The following is a 20,821-nucleotide window of genomic DNA, read 5'->3' on the forward strand; positions in this document are numbered from 1 at the left end:
ATATTCCACTCTGCTCTCTTTTCTTATGTATATAAAATGACTAAAAATGACTTGTTGCACACCTGCTTTATCCCTCGTGTGCTGAGAGCACTAATGATTAGCTTTAATCATACTAACACTAAGTTTGGGACCCATTTTCAAACATAAATTACGCAAACACATCAACATATTTATTAGTAAAATTGTATTTCATCTTTCACTGAGCACTGAGGTGATTAATTTTAAAAGTTAGCCTGGGAAGTAGCAAAAACAATGCAAAAAATCCAGTGGTTTCTCTGTTGTTACTTATTCAAAACTTGAGGTCTGCAGTTTTGTGTGAAGCTGTGGACCGTTTCTGTGGGGGCAGTGGGTTGCTTTCTTGCTCTTTCGTGAGAGATGAGGGGATAAGACAATTTTGCTGCTCAAAGGGTTGTGACTACATTTGAAGATAGATCTTCAGTGGCACATGCAGTTAAAGGCTAGTTGACCTGTACAGGAAAGGCTTGTCTGGGGTCCATAGGGTTCGGATGGGAAGGTTTCAGCAGAGCGGATTTACTTATCCTGACATCCTAACGATGCTCTGAGAAAGTGACGATAACACCTTGCACTCAAATCAAGAGCAGGACCAAAAGATAAATGTTGTCTAAAGTGCAATTCGCCACCAAGATTATCGGAATGGCTACAGGGCAGCAGTAAAAATCATCAATTAAGAGGTCATTGCTTTTTTGCTTGACTTAACAGCTTTGAACTGCAGTAAAGAGGATGTGCATGGTGAATACAATGCATAGTCACATAACATTAGGTCATCTTTACTGTACTTAATGGTCAAATACTGTGATCTTCCACCCCTCTTACACATTGCAATATTGTGGCCACAAACAATTTTTAATTGTATGTAGATATCTACTTTTACTATTTTCAATAACCGTAAACCTAATGTGGAGGATCTATTATTCTTCTCTTTTTCACTGGACAAAATAACTGGTGTCCAATAGGGTTCATAGAGACGCTGCAAAATTGTCCTGAGTTGGGGCCTCAATGCACTTCCAAGCCTGGGGAAGTGCCCCAGAAGTGCCAAATACGTTGGAGACCAGTCCCAACCCGGCCACTTATGGATTTTAAGCACGTGCTTTAGTATTGGAACTGCTGATTTCAGGTGAGGTGTTCAACTGAGGCTACATCTTCTCTTCCAAGTCAATGTCAAAGATCTCATGGTACTATTCAAAGACCAGTAGGGATGTTTTCCTGGTATCCTGATCAATGCATATCTCAACGAGCATCACGAAAAAAAATTGCCTGGTCAATTAATTGTTGTGTGTTTGACCTTGCTCATTGCACAAATTGATGCCCGTTTCCTCACATTACAACAATCACACTTCAAAGGTACGGAATTAGCTGTGAAGTACTTTGTAACAGTCTGTGGTGGTGAGAGACACTCTGAAAAACTGCAAGATGAAGTTCAGAGAACCTTCATTTTTGCCATCTTTATATATCATTTTTGAAAAACCATAGTGGCTTCAAAAATCCACTTCCCTTACTGCAGTAGAACCACTAAAACTACCATAATGATCAAGTACAGAATTTGATCATTATCTGCAGCATACTGTGAGTCAATTTGGACTACAATTTGCATACCGTAGAATACATTGCACACTCCCATGAACTTTATCATATCATTGCTGGATCAGCACATGCCACATGTATTATGCAATTTGCATTCACCAAAGCCAATATAACAGTGAAAATTTCCAAACTGGGCCATAGTATGAATGAGATAGCAAACCAAGAGGAGAAACTCTTTCGTGCAAAGCTTGATTCCAGGTTGGGGTCTTTGGATGAATGCGATTGAGTTAGAAAGTCCAATGCTCTACCAATAGAATCACCAATGCATGCTTTGTCTTTACTGAAATGACAGCATTGTATCAAACATTTAGGGTTATTTACCCCAATGCCTTAGTAGCCACATGCATTTGCCATTGTGCTACTGAACCATACAGATCAGAATTTCCCAGGTTTTATAGTAGGTTTATGCCCAAGTCAGCTGAGTCCAGTAGAGCAGAAGTGCCATAGTTACCCTCCAAGATCTCTGGTCCAGACTGCAATATTTAGGCAGGAATACTGCTTCTGGTTGCAATCTAATCCAGATCATAAATGAGATTAAGGACTTCCGGGTGCGGCGATGACCAGCTGAGTCGCACATTTCGGCAGCTCCCTGTGAAACGGACTTTTGGGCTCTTGATAGGAGCCCCAACGGCAATTTTGACGGCTAAAAACACTGTGCGGTAAACCAGAAGGGAATCCCCCCTGGATACGGATGGAAAAAGGAGAGGGAAGTGGCCAGATTGCAGTGGATCCTTTAGAACAGCGGCAAGGAAGGCAAGCAAAAACCAAGATGGCGTCGGAAGGTGGCAGTTTAACATGGGGCCCTGAACAACAAGAGTTCTTGAAATGCTGTGTGGAAGAGATCAAAAAGGAAATGAAGAAAGAGCTGTTGGCCCCGATACTACAGGCGATCGAAGGGCTAAAGGAGGAACAAAAGACCCAGGAGCGGGAGCTTCGGGTCGTGAAGGCAAAGGCAGCCGAGAATGAGGACGATATACAGGGCCTGGTGGTGAAGACGGAGACGCAGGAGGCACATCAGAAACGATGTGTGGAAAGGTTGGAGGCACTGGAAAACAACGCAAGGAGGAACAACCTGAGGATCCTTGGTCTTCCTGAAGGTGTGGAGGGAGCGGACGTCGGGGCATATGTGAGCACGATGCTGCACTCGTTAATGGGAGCGGAGGCCCCGGCAGGTCCGTTGGAGGTGGAGGGAGCATACCGAGTGATGGCGCGAGGACCGAGAGCAGGAGAAATTCCCAGAGCCATAGTGGTGAGATTCCTCCGTTTTAAGGATCGAGAAATGGTCCTTAGATAGGCGAAGAAAACTCGGAGTAGTAAATGGGAGAACGCGGTGATCCGCGTTTATCAAGACTGGAGTGCGGAGGTGGCGAGAAGGAGGGCGAGCTTTAATCGGGCCAAGGCGGTGCTTCATAAAAAGAAGATAAAATTTGGAATGCTGCAACCGGCAAGACTGTGGGTCACATATCGAGAGAGGCACCACTACTTTGAGACGGCGGATGAAGCGTGGACTTTTATTGTGGAAGAAAAACTGGAATGAGCGGGTTATTAAAAAGAACGTTCGAACAAAGTGGTGGGGCGAATGTGGGGGGCAAAGAGGGGTTTTATGTACTAATCCTGCGATGTGGTAACTTTTCTCTCTCCCACAGGTGGTGATGGGGGGAGGAGGGGAGGTGGAGGAGATGGGGCGTTGGCCATTGGGGGCGGGGCCAAGGGAGAAGCGCGGGCTTGGTTCCCGCGCTATGATAATCATGGCGGGAATAGAGAAGCAGGAAGGAGGGGGCGTCGCACGGTGCGAGCCGAGGTCACGGGGGGAAGCCGAGGTCAGCCAGAGTTTGCTGACTTCTGGGAGCAACATGGGGGGAGTAATTACGCTAGCGGGGGATCTAGCGGGGGGGGTGGGAGGGGGGAATTACTGGGTTGCTGCTGCTGGGGAGAGGGGGGAGCTGGTATGGGAGAGGATGGGCGGGGGGGCACCGCCTGGGGGAGATACAGCTGCGTGGGAACCGGGTGAGGAGCTGGAAAAAGGTGATGGCTAATCGACAAGGGGGGGGGTAGGAAGCCCCCCAACTCGGCTGATCACGTGGAACGTGAGAGGGCTGAACGGGCCGATAAAGAGGGCACGGGTACTCGCACACCTTAAGAAACTTAAGGCAGATGTGGTTATGTTACAGGAAACGCACCTGAAACTGATAGACCAGGTTAGGCTACGCAAAGGATGGGTGGGGCAGGTGTTCCATTCGGGGCTGGATGCGAAAAACAGGGGGGTGGCTATATTAGTGGGGAAGCGGGTAATGTTCGAGGCAAAGACTATAGTGGCGGATAACGGGGGCAGATACGTGATGGTGAGTGGCAAACTACAGGGGGAGACGGTGGTTTTGGTAAACGTATATGCCCCGAACTGGGATGATGCCAATTTTATGAGGCGGATGCTAGGACGCATTCCGGACCTAGAGATGGGAAAGCTGATAATGGGGGGAGATTTTAATACGGTGTTGGAACCAGGGCTGGATAGGTCGAAGTCCAGGACTGGAAGGAGGCCGGCAGCAGCCAAGGTACTTAAAGATTTTATGGAGCAGATGGGAGGTGTAGACCCGTGGAGATTTAGCAGACCTAGGAGTAAGGAGTTCTCGTTTTTCTCCTATGTCCATAAAGTCTACTCGCGAATAGACTTTTTTGTGCTGGGTAGGGCATTGATCCCGAAGGTGAGGGGAACGGAGTATACGGCTATAGCCATTTCGGATCACGCTCCACACTGGGTGGACTTGGAGATAGGGGAGGAAACAGGAGGGCGCCCACCCTGGAGAATGGACATGGGACTAATGGCAGATGAGGGGGTGTGTCTAAGGGTGAGGGGGTGCATTGAAAAGTACTTGGAACTCAATGATAATGGGGAGGTCCAGGTGGGAGTGGTCTGGGAGGCGTTGAAGGCGGTGGTTAGAGGGGAGCTGATATCAATAAGGGCACATAAAGGGAAGCAGGAGAGTAAGGAACGGGAGCGGTTGCTGCAAGAACTTTTGAGGGTGGACAGACAATATGCGGAAGCACCGGAGGAGGGACTGTACAGGGAAAGGCAAAGGCTACATGTAGAATTTGACTTGCTGACGACAGGCACTGCAGAGGCACAATGGAGGAAGGCACAGGGTGTACAGTACGAATATGGGGAGAAGGCGAGCAGGTTGCTGGCACACCAATTGAGGAAAAGGGGAGCAGCGAGGGAAATAGGGGGAGTGAGGGATGAGGAAGGAGAGATGGAGCGGGGAGCGGAGAGAGTGAATGGAGTGTTCAAGACATTTTATAAAAAATTATATGAAGCTCAACCCCCGGATGGGAGGGAGAGAATGATGGGCTTCTTGGATCGGCTGGAATTTCCCAAGGTGGAAGAGCAGGAAAGGGTGGGACTGGGAGCACAGATCGAGGTAGAAGAAGTGGTGAAAGGAATTAGGAGCATGCAGGCGGGAAAGGCCCCGGGACCGGATGGATTCCCAGTCGAATTCTATAGAAAATATGTGGACTTGCTCGCCCCGGTACTGACGAGGACCTTTAATGAGGCAAAGGAAAGGGGACAACTGCCCCCGACTATGTCTGAAGCAACGATATCGCTTCTCTTAAAGAAGGAAAAGGACCCGCTACAATGCGGGTCCTATAGACCTATTTCCCTCCTAAATGTAGATGCCAAGGTCCTGGCCAAGGTAATGGCAATGAGAATAGAGGAATGTGTCCCGGGGGTGGTCCACGAGGACCAAACTGGGTTTGTGAAGGGGAGACAGCTGAACACAAATATACGGAGGTTGTTAGGGGTAATGATGATGGCCCCACCAGAGGGAGAAACGGAGATAGTAGTGGCGATGGATGCCGAGAAAGCATTTGATAGAGTGGAGTGGGATTATTTGTGGGAGGTGTTGAGGAGATTTGGTTTTGGAGAGGGGTATGTTAGATGGGTGCAGCTGTTGTATAGGGCCCCAGTGGCGAGCGTGGTCACGAATGGACGGGGATCTGCATATTTTCGGCTCCATAGAGGGACAAGGCAGGGATGCCCTCTGTCCCCATTATTGTTTGCACTGGCGATTGAGCCCCTGGCGATAGCGTTGAGGGGTTCCAAGAAGTGGAGGGGAGTACTTAGGGGAGGAGAAGAGCACCGGGTATCTTTGTATGCGGACGATTTGCTACTATACGTGGCGGACCCGGCGGAGGGGATGCCAGAAATAATGCGGATACTTGGGGAGTTTGGGGATTTTTCAGGGTATAAATTGAACATGGGGAAAAGTGAGTTGTTTGTGGTGCATCCAGGGGAGCAGAGTAGAGAAATAGAGGACCTACCGCTGAGGAAGGTAACAAGGGACTTTCGTTACCTGGGGATCCAGATAGCTAAGAATTGGGGCACATTGCACAGGTTAAATTTAACGCGGTTGGTGGAACAGATGGAGGAGGATTTCAAGAGATGGGATATGGTATCCCTGTCAATGGCAGGGAGGGTGCAGGCGGTTAAGATGGTGGTCCTCCCGAGATTCCTCTTTGTGTTTCAGTGCCTCCCGGTGGTGATTACGAAGGCTTTTTTTAAAAGGGTTGAAAAGAGCATCATGGGTTTTGTGTGGGCCGGGAAGACCCCGAGAGTGAGGAAGGGATTCTTACAGCGTAGCAGGGATAGGGGGGGGCTGGCACTACCGAGCCTAAGTGAGTATTATTGGGCCGCTAATATTTCAATGGTGAGTAAGTGGATGGGAGAGGAGGAGGGAGCGGCGTGGAAGAGATTAGAGAGGGCGTCCTGTAGGGGGACTAGCCTACAGGCTATGGTGACAGCCCCATTGCCGTTCCCACCAAGGAACTACACCACAAGCCCGGTGGTGGTGGCTACACTGAAGATTTGGGGACAGTGGAGATGGCATAGGGGAAAGACTGGAGCCTTGGGGGGGTCCCCGATAAGAAACAACCATAGGTTTGCCCCGGGGGGAATGGATGGGGGATATGGAATGTGGCAAAGAGCAGGAATAACGCAACTGAAAGATCTGTTTGTGGATGGGAAGTTCACGAGTCTGGGAGCGCTGACCGAGAAATATGGGTTGCCCCAAGGGAATGCATTCAGGTATATGCAACTGAGGGCTTTTGCGAGGCAACAGGTGAGGGAATTCCCGCAGCTCCCGACACAAGAGGTGCAGGACAGAGTGATCTCAAAGACATGGGTGGGGGATGGTAAGGTGTCAGATATATATAGGGAAATGAGGGACGAAGGGGAGACTATGGTAGATGAACTAAAAGGGAAATGGGAAGAAGAGCTGGGGGAGGAGATCGAGGAGGGGCTGTGGGCAGATGCCCTAAGCAGGGTAAACTCGTCGTCCTCGTGTGCCAGGCTAAGCCTGATTCAGTTTAAGGTATTACACAGGGCACATATGACTGGAGCACGGCTCAGTAAATTTTTTGGGGTGGAGGATAGGTGTGCGAGGTGCTCGAGAAGCCCAGCGAATCATACCCATATGTTTTGGTCATGCCCGGCACTACAGGGGTTTTGGATGGGGGTGACAAAGGTGCTTTCAAAAGTAGTAGGAGTCCGGGTCGAACCAAGCTGGGGGTTGGCTATATTTGGGGTTGCACAAGAGCCGGGAGTGCAGGAGGCGAGAGAGGCCGATGTTTTGGCCTTTGCGTCCCTAGTAGCCCGGCGCAGGATATTGCTAATGTGGAAAGAAGCCAAGCCCCCGGGGGTGGAGACCTGGATAAATGACATGGCGGGGTTTATAAAGCTAGAGCGGATTAAGTTCGTCCTAAGGGGGTCGGCTCAAGGGTTCACCAGGCGGTGGCAACCGTTCGTCGAATACCTCGCAGAAAGATAGACGGAATGGGAAAAAGAAGGCAGCAGCAGCAGCCCAGGATCGGGGGAGGGGGGGTGGGGGGAGGAGGAACCAGAAGGACTCTCAGGGTTGTTAATATATACTGTATAGTATGTATAGGTCGTTGCTACAGATAATTATATATTGGACTGTTAAATTATATTTTTGGAGAGTGTTACTTGTGACAAGGCAGTTGCCAATTAGGGCTAGTTTTCATTTTTGTTATTTATTATTTATTCATTTTTTGTTTATAAAATAGGTCATTGGTATTTGTGTTGTTATAATATTGTGTAAAGGATGCACAATGTACTGTGTTGGTTGACCAAAAATTTTCAATAAAATATTTAATTAAAAAAAAAAAAATGAGATTAAAATTAACCATATTGCCACTTCTCAACTACCCTGCCCTTAATTATTTAAGCATGAAGAAATGTTTTTTTCAATAAATTTAGAGTACCTAATTCTTTTTGTCCAATTAAAGGGCAATTTACCGTGGCCAATCCACCTACCCTGCACATCTTTGGGTTGTGGGGGAGAATGTGCAAAGTCCACACAGACAGTGACCCGGCACCGGGATTGAACCCGGGTCCTCAGCGTCATAGGCAGCAGTGCTAGCCACTGTGCCACTGTGCTGCCCCTCAGCGTGAAGAAATTAAGATGGTGGAGGGTTATCTATAACTTTGGAGCCATGACTTAACAAAGTTGGTGCAAGTGTTGGGGATGAGGAGAGAAAAATTACAGTAACAAATTATGGGCGAGATCTACCGCCCGCGTTGCGCCCGAAAAGCAGTGCGGCAGAGATATTCCCCCTTCCGGGATCTCGCCAGCTCGTCGTGCCTTGCGTGATCTAATGCGATCGCGCGAGACGTCGCAATGTGAATCCTGCTGTTTGCGGGCGGGATTACTTTCTGGCAAATCTGCCACGGTGCGAGGCTGGCATTTTTTGCGCAATGGGGATCAGGTCCGGGGGGTGTGCCCTGCGTGGGTGCAGGGTGGGGGGCAAGGACCTCCTTATAGGTAAGTTGGGGCTTGGGGAGTTCCGGGTTGCATCGGGGGAGCATCTTGCACCAACTATAAGTCATGGCTCTAAAGTCATAAATAACCCCCCACCATCTTAATTTCTTCACGCTGAGGGACAGCACGGCGGCACAGTGGCTAGCACTGCTGTCTACGATGCTGAGGACCCGGGTTCAATCCCGTCCCCAGGTCACTGTCCGTGTGGACTTTGCACATTCTCCCCCACAATCCAAAGATGTCCCGATCCCTCCCTGCACTAAGGAGTGCCAGTGGGTGGAGCTCCTCAGTGCAGAAAATGAGACTGTGTGGTCTCGGTGAAGCCCCCAATCTACCTGATCGCCCGTTCGATAGGGTGGTGTTTCTCGGCACTCCGAGCGCCAGGAAACACCCGGCTACAGTGGGACTCTGTTGCCATTATGTAATTGAGGATTGTAATCTGCACCACTTCATTTTTGGAAGATGATTTCCCATTGGAATTAAATTGTAGAGGAAGACAGTCACATTCATTTTTATCAAATACAGTGCAATCTTTGTTATACATGTACTTTCAAAACTTCTGTAAAATCTATTGAATTATCAAAACATATCATGCCTTATTTTGTGTCACATCAGTCATTATAATTTGCAAATGATAAAACTTCCAAAAGATGATTCAATCTGCTGTTTTAGTACAATTTTTTATTTTGTTTTGGGCAATTAGACAATTAAATATGGTATGGAAGTACAGCACATTGGAAGGTGGGACTTTTAAATTTATTACAGTTATGTAAATGTATTCCCTTTAGTACATGTGTGTCAAGAAATATGAAATTGCTATTGCTGAAAAGTTGAGAGATCCTGTTTTTAATTTCTCATATTGTGATAATGTACTTTAAAAAAATATCTGTCCTTGCACTGCATGCAGCTATGTATACCACTCGCACTTCTGCACTCAAAACTGGGAACAAACACCATTGAGTTTTGGGACCCAATTTTATACAAAGCCTAACAGAATGGCAAATACATGGAATAATGGTTCCCCCACCCTCACTAAAACTGTCTTTCTTAAACCAGTGACAGAATAATGCACTACATTTTTATAGAGCTGTGATACCATTGGGAGACGTGAGCTGGGCTTGTTTACAGAATATGAGTGTAGCTGACAGCCCACATATCTGCGGTTGGCTGCATTCATATAATGCAAGAGTGCCTGTAGTTACTTGTTTTAGTAGCCAGCTGCCCGAGCTCAATAGTATAAATTTACCTCCGCCAAAGCTTTCTGGTGTTTTACGATTCATTTTCTGTCTGATTCTCTCTCACTTCTGTCTTTTCTCCACTAAATTCCCAGTGGAGCAGTAATCACTGTGGAAAAGCCTTTTAGCACCTTTGTTGTCACCATCCCCTTGTGATGATTGTGCCCAGCTGTTGGTATATAAGAAAATATTTCTGACAAAGAGACTCTGCCTATTTGGCTTCTTGGCTTCAATAATTTTAAGAGCTCACCCCCTCAAAAGGAACCTGTTGAGAATTAAAAGGAGCTATAGTTGTGAATTGAGTGTTAAGTATTAGTGAGATAGAGATTATGGCCTCGGGGTGCTAGGAGATAAACAACTGCAATTAGGGTGGAAGCTGATCGCGTAAACAAATTCATACCAAAACAGATGCTTTAATCATTTTAAGAATTGATTCAAGGGAACCAAGGAATCGATTTTTGTCTTGTTTAGTTGGTCCAACCCCTGTGATAACTGGGAAGTTAAATATTTCATAGAGACTGCTTTTGGTTATTTTCCTACTCAACACAGTAGGTAAACTGTCTTAAAGCAGTCGCCAGGCCGGTGTTTGTTCAGTATTCATATGGAGGAACTAATTGTCCATGTAGTGCTCCTGTGTTCAAATGAGTTTGACAAGAATTTCAATTCATTTCAATCAACTTAGACCCAGGCAGATTGCACCAGTTGCTAATATTAATTTTTCCTGTGCAACATGGACTTCATAAATGTGCTAATGTGCTCGCTCACCAGCCAAGGCATTCAGGCACTCTGCACAAAGTCTAAGCATATAATCAATAAAAAAGGATTAGGCCAACTGTGAAATTTGTCTTTCATTCCCGTACATGCCTGTGTCAATGAACTCCTAGCACACAAGTTTCTCTCCTCCTATTGAAGAGGGGATTAATTAACAAGGTACTTAATTTGTGATGTAGTTGAACCAATAAACTTGTTTAACGCCTTTTTTTTAACGGTTTAAGTTACGTGCATGCTTTGTCAAAGCCAGAGCAAGCATGAGACTGACGGCTTTTATATTGGCGCAATTTTACTCTGACCCTCATCACCATTGGGATGAAATAATTAACATGCAAATGTACATGGGCAACTCTTTAACAATGACCTATTCTTGAAATGTCGGTGTGATTTTTGAGGATGTACATTTGTCTTCAGCAAAATAACCTAAAATCTGCCGTTCATATATTCTGCTGCGATATCCTTGCTACTTCCCCTAATGAGGTCTTGACCAAGAGTACTCTGTAATTGCTTTAGACTCTTTTTAATTTTCAAGCTTATTAATCATAAGTAGAGTTATTTAAAATTGCTTATATTAATTTTAGAGTGGAAAACTATTACTGGCTGAGACCAATTAAGAATAGCTATAATATCCCTAGCCAGCTAATTCTATTGTTATACTTGAGGAGAGTATCATGGTGCTGATATACTTTAATGCTTATTGTATGCAATGGGGTATATTAAATGAAATGAGAACATTGATTTAAATATTAAATTAAATGAGATAATGATCTAAAACTAAGCCTAATGGTATTATTTGTCACTTTTATTTAAGCTTTTGTTTGTCCACAGCAATGGTCGGAAGAAACTGTATTCTTACTTTAGTGATTTAGATCTCTTGAGACAAAAGTGATCTTTTGAGGATGTTCGTAACAGTAGTAATATTTTTTAAATGAGCAAGCTGCCGGGCCTTAATCTTGTCTAAAACATATGAGTATTTTTAAACTAAGATCTCCTTAGAAAAATAGCATTAGCACAACAAATAAGCAGCAATATCTGGATTTGTTCTTGTAATCGTAGCACCTGGATCTCGCACTGGTGCCACAGTGCGAATACAGCTAGCAGGTACCAGACCCCAGCCACTTTGCATACATCTGTGAACATGAGTAGAGTTGTGGTACTGGCAATTTTCACCCCTCGAGGCAACCTGCGTTGAAAGGAAAGTAGAAATACATGACTGTAAACTGCTGGTGTCACACCAGTACAATAGTGTGAATATGCTATTAGATTCTCATCATCTAAATTAAGCCTCCCATTTAAGCATGTTAATGAAGTATGATTAAAAGATGAGGCGAGTATGTGTTCGGATTTTACCTTTGCCCGTGACTGTTTGGCATAAATATCTGGTTTGGACAGAAGGCCTTTCTGCCATCCTGGGTCTTTGGTGTTTTGTACAATGTTAAAGATGCTATATAAATGAAAGTTATTGTATTTGTCTTATGCCCTGCCTGTTGGTTTTGTTTCAAAATAAAGTAAGTAAACTGAAATTAATCCTGAAAATGAATTGGTTGCAATTGCATCAGGGATAAATCCACAGAGAGAGTGGTTGAAATTAATTTTCAGAAAATATACCTACAGTGTGGTCACTGGGCTTATTTAGCCTATTACAGGATCTCCCCTGGTATTTTTCCTGGTTTGTCTGGAGCACAATTGAAATATTTATCTGCCGAGATGGAACTATGTTTAACCAGGCTTGGCCCTTTAAGACCACTACTCCAGCACTGTAGGGAAGCAAACTAAACAGGCAGATCCAGATAATAATAATAGCTTGTAAATTAGAGGGCATTGTAAATTTCTGGATCCATATCAGAAGAATCCAGCATGAAATGACTGCCACTTTTTTTCCTTTACATGTTTAAAATAACACTTTGAAGCACGATATGCAGTATACAACAGACTTTTATTGATATCCTAAAGAAAAGCAATCACCAATACTGTTTTTTCACTGCCTCAAATTAGTTTCTGCTACTTGCCAGCACAGGTAACAAACCTTTTTTTAAATTATTTATTTATGAGATGTGGGCATCACTGGCAATCCCAGCATTGTTGCCCGTCCCTACTTGCTCTTGAACTGAGTGGCTTGCTAGGTCATTTCAGAGGGCAGTTAAGAGTTGCTGGAGTCACATGTAGGCCAGACCAGGTAAGGATGGCAGATTTCCTTCCTTAAAGAACATCAGTGAATCAGATGGGTTTTGGTCATTATTACTGAGACTAGCTTCACATTCCAGAGTTATTCATTGAGTTAAAATTCCACCAGCTGCAGCGGTGAGCTTTGAACCCCAATCACCAGGGCCTCTAGATTACTGCTCTAGTGACATTACCACTATGTCACCATCTCTCTCATTATTTTCAATATTGCACTCTGGACATATAGCGCTTAAAATACTTTAGCCATAGATAGAGTCATAAGGTTTTCCAGCACAGAAAGACGCCCTTCAGCCCATCGTGTCTGCGCTGACCATCAAGCACTTGACTATTCTGATCCCATTTCCTAACACTCGGTCCGTAGCCTTGTATGTAACGGCATTTCAAGTGCTCATCTAAATATTTCTTAAAAGTTGAAGATAAGGCACTGCCACTGAACCCAAATCTTATCCTTAATGCTGTTCAACTGTAATCTTCACTCGGGGACTTTCCAGTGAGGACCTGTTTTTTTTTTTCTCTCACCCCGTCTAGCCCAGGGATGCTGTGGCCACTGTCCATGTGTTCATTAAGTGAGGACAAGATCAGCCATGATGCTCCACCTGGTGAAAAAACATGCTTAGATTTCCAATATCGGCTCCTGCTGGAGGCACGTCCATCAGCAGAGCAGTTCAAAAGTTGTCCCTGAAATCTCCCATGCAATCAAAGGGAAGGACTACCTGCTCCCCAGCACCTATCACTTTCCTCACGGTTCTGAAATTGCTCTGTACAAATAAAAGCAGGTATTCAATACGGGGATATGAAATTCTTTTGGCCACGTGTTAATCTGTTTATTTCCTGCAATTGTGTTAAGTATACATATTCTAACAGTATTTCAAGCATAAGTAATCAGCCACCAGGTGGTAAAATAGAACAGCAAATGGTTGGGCGACGTACTCTTTACTGTATCATGGCTGAGGTCAGGGACTCATTGGAATTTAGGAGGCAGGCCTGCATGCTGACGTTATGTTCAAGGACCACAAAGTGTTTTTGAATGAATTTTATTTGGGATAGCTATAAATTCTGTGGGCTGTTTTTTTGGGAACCCTGTTTCTGTTAAAATTGCTGTAGGATGGAGTTGGGGTGAATCCATTCTGACCTTCAAATGTGCATCAAAGGTTTGTTGTGCGAGTACGTCCTTGTTCTTTCTCCAAGCCACTACATTTGTAGTTTCATACCTTGTGACTCTTCGAGGAGTGAGCAGAGGAACCCGCATCCATAATTGAAAGTAACATTCTGGATTCTGTAATTTTAAAAAAATCTCCGTTGTTGCAACCGTGGAATGTTACCCAGATCAAACTGATTTAAATTGCCATACAATGGTGCATAGTTAGATTTTATTTCAATGTCATAAATAGTGCAGTTAGACCCTTTCAAAATGGAATCATACAGATGTTATTCTCTTTAAGGTTTCTTTAAGAGCTTCTGAGATTTTTGTGTTGTCCTGATGAAATCCTGACCAGGAAGCATGCTATGCCCCCAGTCCTAATGCGCCATTAATGATAGGCTAATGTACAGTGTAATATATTTGGACCATGGGTTCATTACACTTGTGTGTGTGAGGGCTTTCCACATTGTGCCCAAGGTCCTAATGCATTATGTCATGTACTACTCTCTTCATTCCACACTCTGATGATCAGTATTCTGAATGCTGTATTTAAAATAAACTAGAAACATGCTGATTCTTTGTAGAGTTTTTCGCGTAAGAATTATTTTCTTTGGTGAGGTATCCTATTCATCTGTCCCTTTGCCATATGTGTGTAGAGTGTGAGCATAAAGTAAATATTTCACTCAGTAAAATTAAACTTGGGAGCAGTTGATTAGTTTCATTACAGCTCCGCAAGAGTGGCATGATCAGATGCAGGTATTACATTGACTGCCACGCTGCATTATACTGCAATTAACCACAGTACCCCAAGGTTAGGGAGTTAAATAAATCATCCACACTTCTCCTCCTGATCCCTGTAAAGTAAATCTCTTCTGCAAAGCATGTGGACTCAGTTGAAAAAAAGAATTGAAGTCACTTGTGAAGCCCCAATGGTTGAATATCCTGTCGATTCGAGACTAAACTCCTACTTGGAAAATGGTCACTTGGATTTACCCAATATGAGACAGTGCCCTCAGAGAGGGGGATAAAAGTCATACAAGAAAATATTTGTTACTTTGAAGCAAAGGAATTTGAGGGATTTATAGAGGCTAAAGAAAACTGGAGGTCACCATCAAATTTATGAGAAGCGTAGGATCACTCAGTCCACAGGACATAATGGCAATCGATGCTTGCCTTTTTGTCTTATTTGTGGAGTGTAACCTTGTTCTGACCCAGATATTTCAACGTACGTCACATTATTTGTATGCTTTCAGGAGTGAGAGTGTATGCAGAAAGATTGAGAGACTAGACAGTGAGGAGGTCTTGAAATGTGACACACTCCGTTTCGGAGCAAACCTTCCTAATCTGCAGATTGCTCGTGAATGAATGTGCATCAGTTTTTAATACTTTTATTGCACAATTTGTTGGAATAGGAAAGCATAATTAAAATTGCTGCAAAACAGGCAGGAATTCTTCTGCACTGTTTTTTGAAGATCCTTTGTATGTTTGTTCGACCAGAAGTAGGACCTTGCCCATTTTTTAAAGATATCTGTACGGCCTGTGTAGAGTGTTGTTAGCCTTGAAGTTTAACCTCTATTAGAAAACTCTGTGGGCTGCCAGTAGCTGAAGATTACCCTTTCTCAAGAAAATGAGAACTGACAAGTTGATTTTAAGAGGCTGGTTTGTCACTGTTTACCTAATTTTCAAAGTTGACATAGAAAATTAGTCTGACTGGCACTCACTCTGTGGCCTGCTTTCCACTCCATTGACTTTGCCTCTTCCTGATGACCTCTTCTCATTCCTGCTAGCGAATGTCCATATAGCGTTGTAACATTTTCTTGCTGAATTCATCTGATTTTTATATTGTTACTGAAGCCTGAAGAGACTCACACTTAAACTTTCCCTGCTCATCTATTTGTGACTGCAATTGTGTTTAGCATTGAATAACTTGCAAATTAAACAAACAATTGCCTTGGAAACTTTCTGTTGTGTAAGTAATGCTTAATAAAATTCTGCCAGCTGTTTTGGTTCTTCCCAGCATTTGTGGCAAGTTTAAATTACAGCACTGCAGCAATCATGCCATGTAAGTGCAATAGCAACGATCGAGTTACTCTGTCAGCCTGCGCCCATATGAAGTAATTTGCTTTTTGGTTCATAACAGGAAGTGGAATAGCGAGGGTCACAAGTAATTTAAATAGTTTGGAATGAAGAACAAGCTTGTGAAAATGGAATTACAGAAAACAAAAGAAAAGTCCTGTGATTGGGGGGGGGGGGAGGGGGAGAGAAAGACCAAAATACAATCCACAGAGGTCGACATTACTAGTTCAGCTTCTTGATCAGGATTAGGGTTCAAAGTTTAGTTTCAGTTAGCGCTATTCTTGAGCTTTGATATGCAGATCAGCAAAATACTGCGGTTGCTGGAAACCTGAAATAAACACAGAAAATGCTGGGTGAACTGCGCAGGTCTGGCAGGTTCTGTAGAAGGGTCATCTGGACTCAGTGTTAACTCGTTCCTCTCTCCGCACGGATGCTGCCAGACCTGCTGAGTGTATCCAGCATTTTCTGTTTTTAGCTCATTTTCACTGTTCCTTGACCTTTTTATGGTGTTTTATAATGGTCTCACATTGGGAGCAATGTCGACTTATCAACCCCCACTTGTTTGTAAGCTTGCTTGATTAACTAAGATTTTGAAGAAGTGCCGTGTCTGTAATTTAGTTAGAGTTAGTGCATACTTAATTGTTTGTTCTCTCTAACATTGGAGAGAATTAAGCATTTTAAATTTGCTTGCAGTGGTAAGGTTTTTCAGGTCAGGTGCACAACCTTCATCTTAGCAACTGATTCTAATTTCCCATTCTTCAGCTGAGACCTCCTGAGGGTTGTTTCTACAGAGCGACCACTCCAGGATTTGATTGAGACGATCAAACCCCTCACAGAATCAGCAAACATGGCCCTGACTGGTATTTTGAACCTGGCTTTAAATTGTCAGTGGTGAAGGGTGCTATCTTGGCTGCTAAAGCTATTTTAACATTCGTACTCTTTAGCAGTGCAGGTACTGAAATGACTGTGTTCCCTGTGTGGGCCATTATGCATAGAAAGCTGCTGTCCTTGATTTCAAAGTTACCCAGTCCAGATACTGTAATTGCAAGGAAAGCACTAATTGTTTTTTTCTTGGGGCTGTCTGCATTACCGTATAAATTGAAGGTAAATTAAGGGACAATTACATTTCATTATGTACTACCACCCCCATTGAGGTAAGATTAAAAACAATCACTTCAAAAAGCTGACAACATTTAAAGTTTTAATTTTCCCTCCCTATGGAGATTGGCCATTTCAAGTTTGTACACTCAGTAGGAAGTAGCTAAGCTGAACTCAACCACCGAACCTGTCACTAAATGGCTTCACAGGGAGTAATAGTCATGCTATTCTAACCTGGATGCCAATCAAGGAGTGTCAAAGTCAGGAATCTTAAGTACCCCCTGTAGTGCACAGCAGTCTTGGAAGTTTCCTGGCTCAAACACTGAGTAGTTTCACTTCCTGTGGAGCTTTTCACTCTCAGCCCCCCCCCCCCCCCCCCCAGCAATCTGCTTTCTGTATATTGTATTTCTTTTCTTTTTGTTTTCTTTTTCTGTGGATAACCTCTTCATTTTTTTCTGCTTTTGATTTCGTACTGATAAATTTTGTTCACAAGCGAAGAGGAAAAAATGTCAGATTAATTGTGAATTTCAGTCTGTGTATCAGCTGAATCTTGGGTGTCAGAAGAATATTTTCCTGCGTGCCCAAATCCTAGAATTTAAAGTTGTTTCTGCTTCTCCTCACGGTATGTTCTTGTTCTGGCCGATAATAATGGATCATCCCGGATAGATATTGTATGGGTAACGCATAAGCAAAATACTGCAGAAGCTGGAAATCTGAAATAAAACAGAAAATGCTGGAAATACTCAGCAGCCCTGCCAGCGTCTGTGGATGGAGAAACAGAATTAACATTTCAGGCCATCAGAAATTAAATTAAGGTCATGATGAAAGGTCAACGACCTAAAAGGTTAATATGCTGCCAGACATGCCGAGCATTTTCTGTTATTATCGTAATGGTAACGTTACCTTGCTTGGCAACGTAGTTAACAACTATCTCTTTAATAGTAGGAGGATTACTATTCCAGAAAAGGCAACAGCAAAAGCCTACAGGCATGGGATAGGTCACCAAGTGAGCTGTAATTCTGTACCAAACCCTGCAGTATTTGTACCATCTTATATACTGGTAGTTAATGCTTCAATTATACTGGCATGTGCTGCGATCTGGTGTACATTGCTCAGTATGAAACATTTCGAATTGGTTGCCAGGAACATTTATTACTGTGAATGCATCCTGTTACAAGTTTGCAGGTTTATCCCAGTATGAATCAAAGCTTTGTTTAATTTGCCATATTTGAAAGCTAGTTTGGGAGAATAAAATTGAAACTCTTAATAATTGAACAACAAAGCCTGTACATGTTAACAGTTTATTCCTTCTGCATACCACATATAATATACTTGGCGTAAATTCTTTCAGGCCATTTACACTCTGGAGCAAAGGTTCTGAAAATTCTTCCTCGTGCTCCCAAAGGTTTAATCGATAAGAACTCCAGAATGACAGTTCATCCTTGACATTACTTTATTTGCTGCTTTTGCCCAGATATCTTTCTTGGTGCAGAATTTCTCTGCAGAAATAGAAGTATCATGGAAGGTTTGAGATCAGAATAGACAACAAGTCTCAAATCTGGAATTCTGTTGCTAGTTTAGTCCAGTGTTCAGTCCATAGCAAAAACTAGCCCTATAAATATGCCTCTTACGATGCAGTGCCAAGATTCTTGAAAGCTGGGCATTTAAAAGATAGCAATTATTTGTGTCAATGAGTGTTCTCTGCAACATAATAATCTTTGTTAGTGTCACAAGTAGGCTTAAATTAACACTGCAATGAAGTTACTGTGAAAAGCCCCTAGTCGCCACACTCCGGCACTTGTTTGGGTACACGGAGGGAGAATTCAGAATGTCCAATTCACCTAACAGCACGTCTTTCGGAACTTGTGGGAGGAAACCGGAGCACCTGGGGGAAACCCACACAGACATGGGAGAACGTGCAGACTCTGCACAGACAGTGACCCAAGCCGGGAATCGAACCTGGGACCCTGGTGCTGTGAAGCAACAGTGCTAACCACTGTGCTACCGTGCCGCCCACAGAAACTTAGTCCCACTTCCCCTTGGCTTTGCAAAGTTGTTCTCTTCAGTTTTTTTTATTCTTTCACAGGAAGCGAAGTGCCAAGCTAACATTTTCATTGCCCATCCCTAATTGCACTTGAGATGATGGTAGTGGGCGACCAGCTTGAACTGCTGCAATCTGTGTGGTGTAGTTGCACCCACAGTGCTGTTGAGGAGGGAATTCTAGGATTTTGACCCAGTGGCAGTGAAGGAACAGCTTTATAGTTCCAAGGCAGGATGGGCTGGGTTTGGTGGGAAACATGCAAGTGGTAGTCTTACTTATCCAATTCCTTTTCAAAGCTATAATCTTTTTTTGCCTCCATCACACTCTCCGATAGAGCAGTCCAAATCCTTATCACTTGCTGAGTGTAAAGTGGTTTCCACCTTTCACTTTGGTTTAATTTGGTTACTTTGCCAATGACCTTATATCGATGTCCTTTGGTTCGCAACCCTTCCATAAATGTGAGCAGTTTCTCTCCACTCTGTCTAGACCTCCCATGATTTTGAACGCTTCTATCAAATCTCCTCTCGACCTTCTCCTCTCCAAGGAGAAAAACCCCGGTTTCTCTAATCTATCCACATAACTGAAGCCCTTCATCCTTAGAACTATTCTCTTAAATCATTTCTACACCCTCGTGAAAACCTTCACAGCCTTCCGAAAGTGATGTGCACTAAAAGATTCAAAACATTCCTCCAGTTGTAGCTGAACCAGGGTTTTATGAAAGTTCATCACACGTCTTTGCTTTTCCGGTCTGTGCCTCTATTTATGAAGCCCCGAATCCTTTTAGCCTTTTTACCCCCATTCAGCTTTGCTCCACCCCCTCTGCTTGCTATCTGTCAGCAAAATCAAAGCCACCCTCTTCTGCTCTTACATACATAATATTCCTCTTACATGCATTAGGATATTAAACCACAGTGAATGCATATTCATGTATTTCCTTCTGTGGTCATTTCCCATGATGAATTTTAACATGGAAAACCTGGAGTGGAATGTGCATCCTGACCTGACCTTAATGGATGGTTGGCCTTAACTCCATCGACCTTTCTGTCTGCTATCTCAGGTTTAGGCGCGGTTACAGAATCACGTTGTGCTGCTCAGTCCCAAACTCGGCTTCCTCCCATCGCCCCTACACCTTAATCATTACCAAAATTGTTCCCTTTCACATGAAACATCACATCTGCCCTCACCTCGTCCACTCTGCTGCTCCACACCCTTATCACCTCAAAACCTGAATTCCCCTTGATGGCCTCCAAAATACACCGGTTCGAAAACCTAGACTTTAATGTGCTGGTTCATCCTCCATCAGCTTAGCTGATTCCAAACTTAAACTAATTGATTTTAAGATCCTTCTTGTGGCCTTGCAATTCTACATCAGAGCATGTTGCCCCAAGGACCTCCTTCAATTCGCCGCTTCTATCATCTGTCTATTTTGGGTGGAGGGGCTGGTTTAGCACCGGGCTAATTAGCTGGCTTTTAAAGCACACCAAGGCAGGCCAGCAGCACGGTTCAATTCCCGTACCAGCCTACCTGAACAGGCGCCGGAATGTGGCGACTAGGGGCTTTTCACAGTAACTTCATTTGAAGCCTACTTGTGACAATCAGCGATTTTCATTTTCATTTCATTTCATTTTAAAGAACCACTTTACTGTTGCATTCTTTGTGCTTACACGTGCGGACGCACGCACCCACACCCTTCTGTTCCTCTTTATCCACATACCTACATATAAAGGCAGTCACTAACTTTTGTTGTTTTTCTGAGACTATCCTGAGGAACCCCTGCAGTTCGGAGACTGATGAGGCATACATCAGTGTTTTCTTTTCAATACAAGAGCATTCAACACAA

General features: G+C 44.0%; 1 protein-coding gene and 1 long non-coding RNA gene across 19 annotated transcripts in view; one reads left to right on the top strand and one right to left on the bottom strand.

The window, feature by feature from the left end:
- map2k5 (mitogen-activated protein kinase kinase 5) overlaps positions 1–20,821 on the top strand; it is a 426,928-nt gene that overhangs the window by 404,716 nt on the left and 1,391 nt on the right. The gene's annotated exons all lie outside the window — the stretch shown is intronic.
- The window catches only part of LOC140387400 (uncharacterized), a 129,496-nt gene continuing 117,778 nt past the window's right edge, over positions 9,104–20,821 (bottom strand). Inside the window, exons 3-4 of one of the 2 annotated variants that reach the window (XR_011933855.1) lie at positions 13,758–13,901; positions 9,104–11,624 (exon numbers count right to left, since the gene is read on the bottom strand). This is a non-coding gene — a long non-coding RNA (uncharacterized lncRNA). The remainder of the gene's footprint in view (positions 11,625–13,757; positions 13,902–20,821) is intronic. The other variant, XR_011933856.1, reaches the window with a different exon arrangement.

Source organism: Scyliorhinus torazame, chromosome 12 (genome assembly GCF_047496885.1).
Source record: "Scyliorhinus torazame isolate Kashiwa2021f chromosome 12, sScyTor2.1, whole genome shotgun sequence".
In the NCBI taxonomy this organism is placed as follows: Eukaryota; Metazoa; Chordata; class Chondrichthyes; order Carcharhiniformes; family Scyliorhinidae; genus Scyliorhinus; species Scyliorhinus torazame.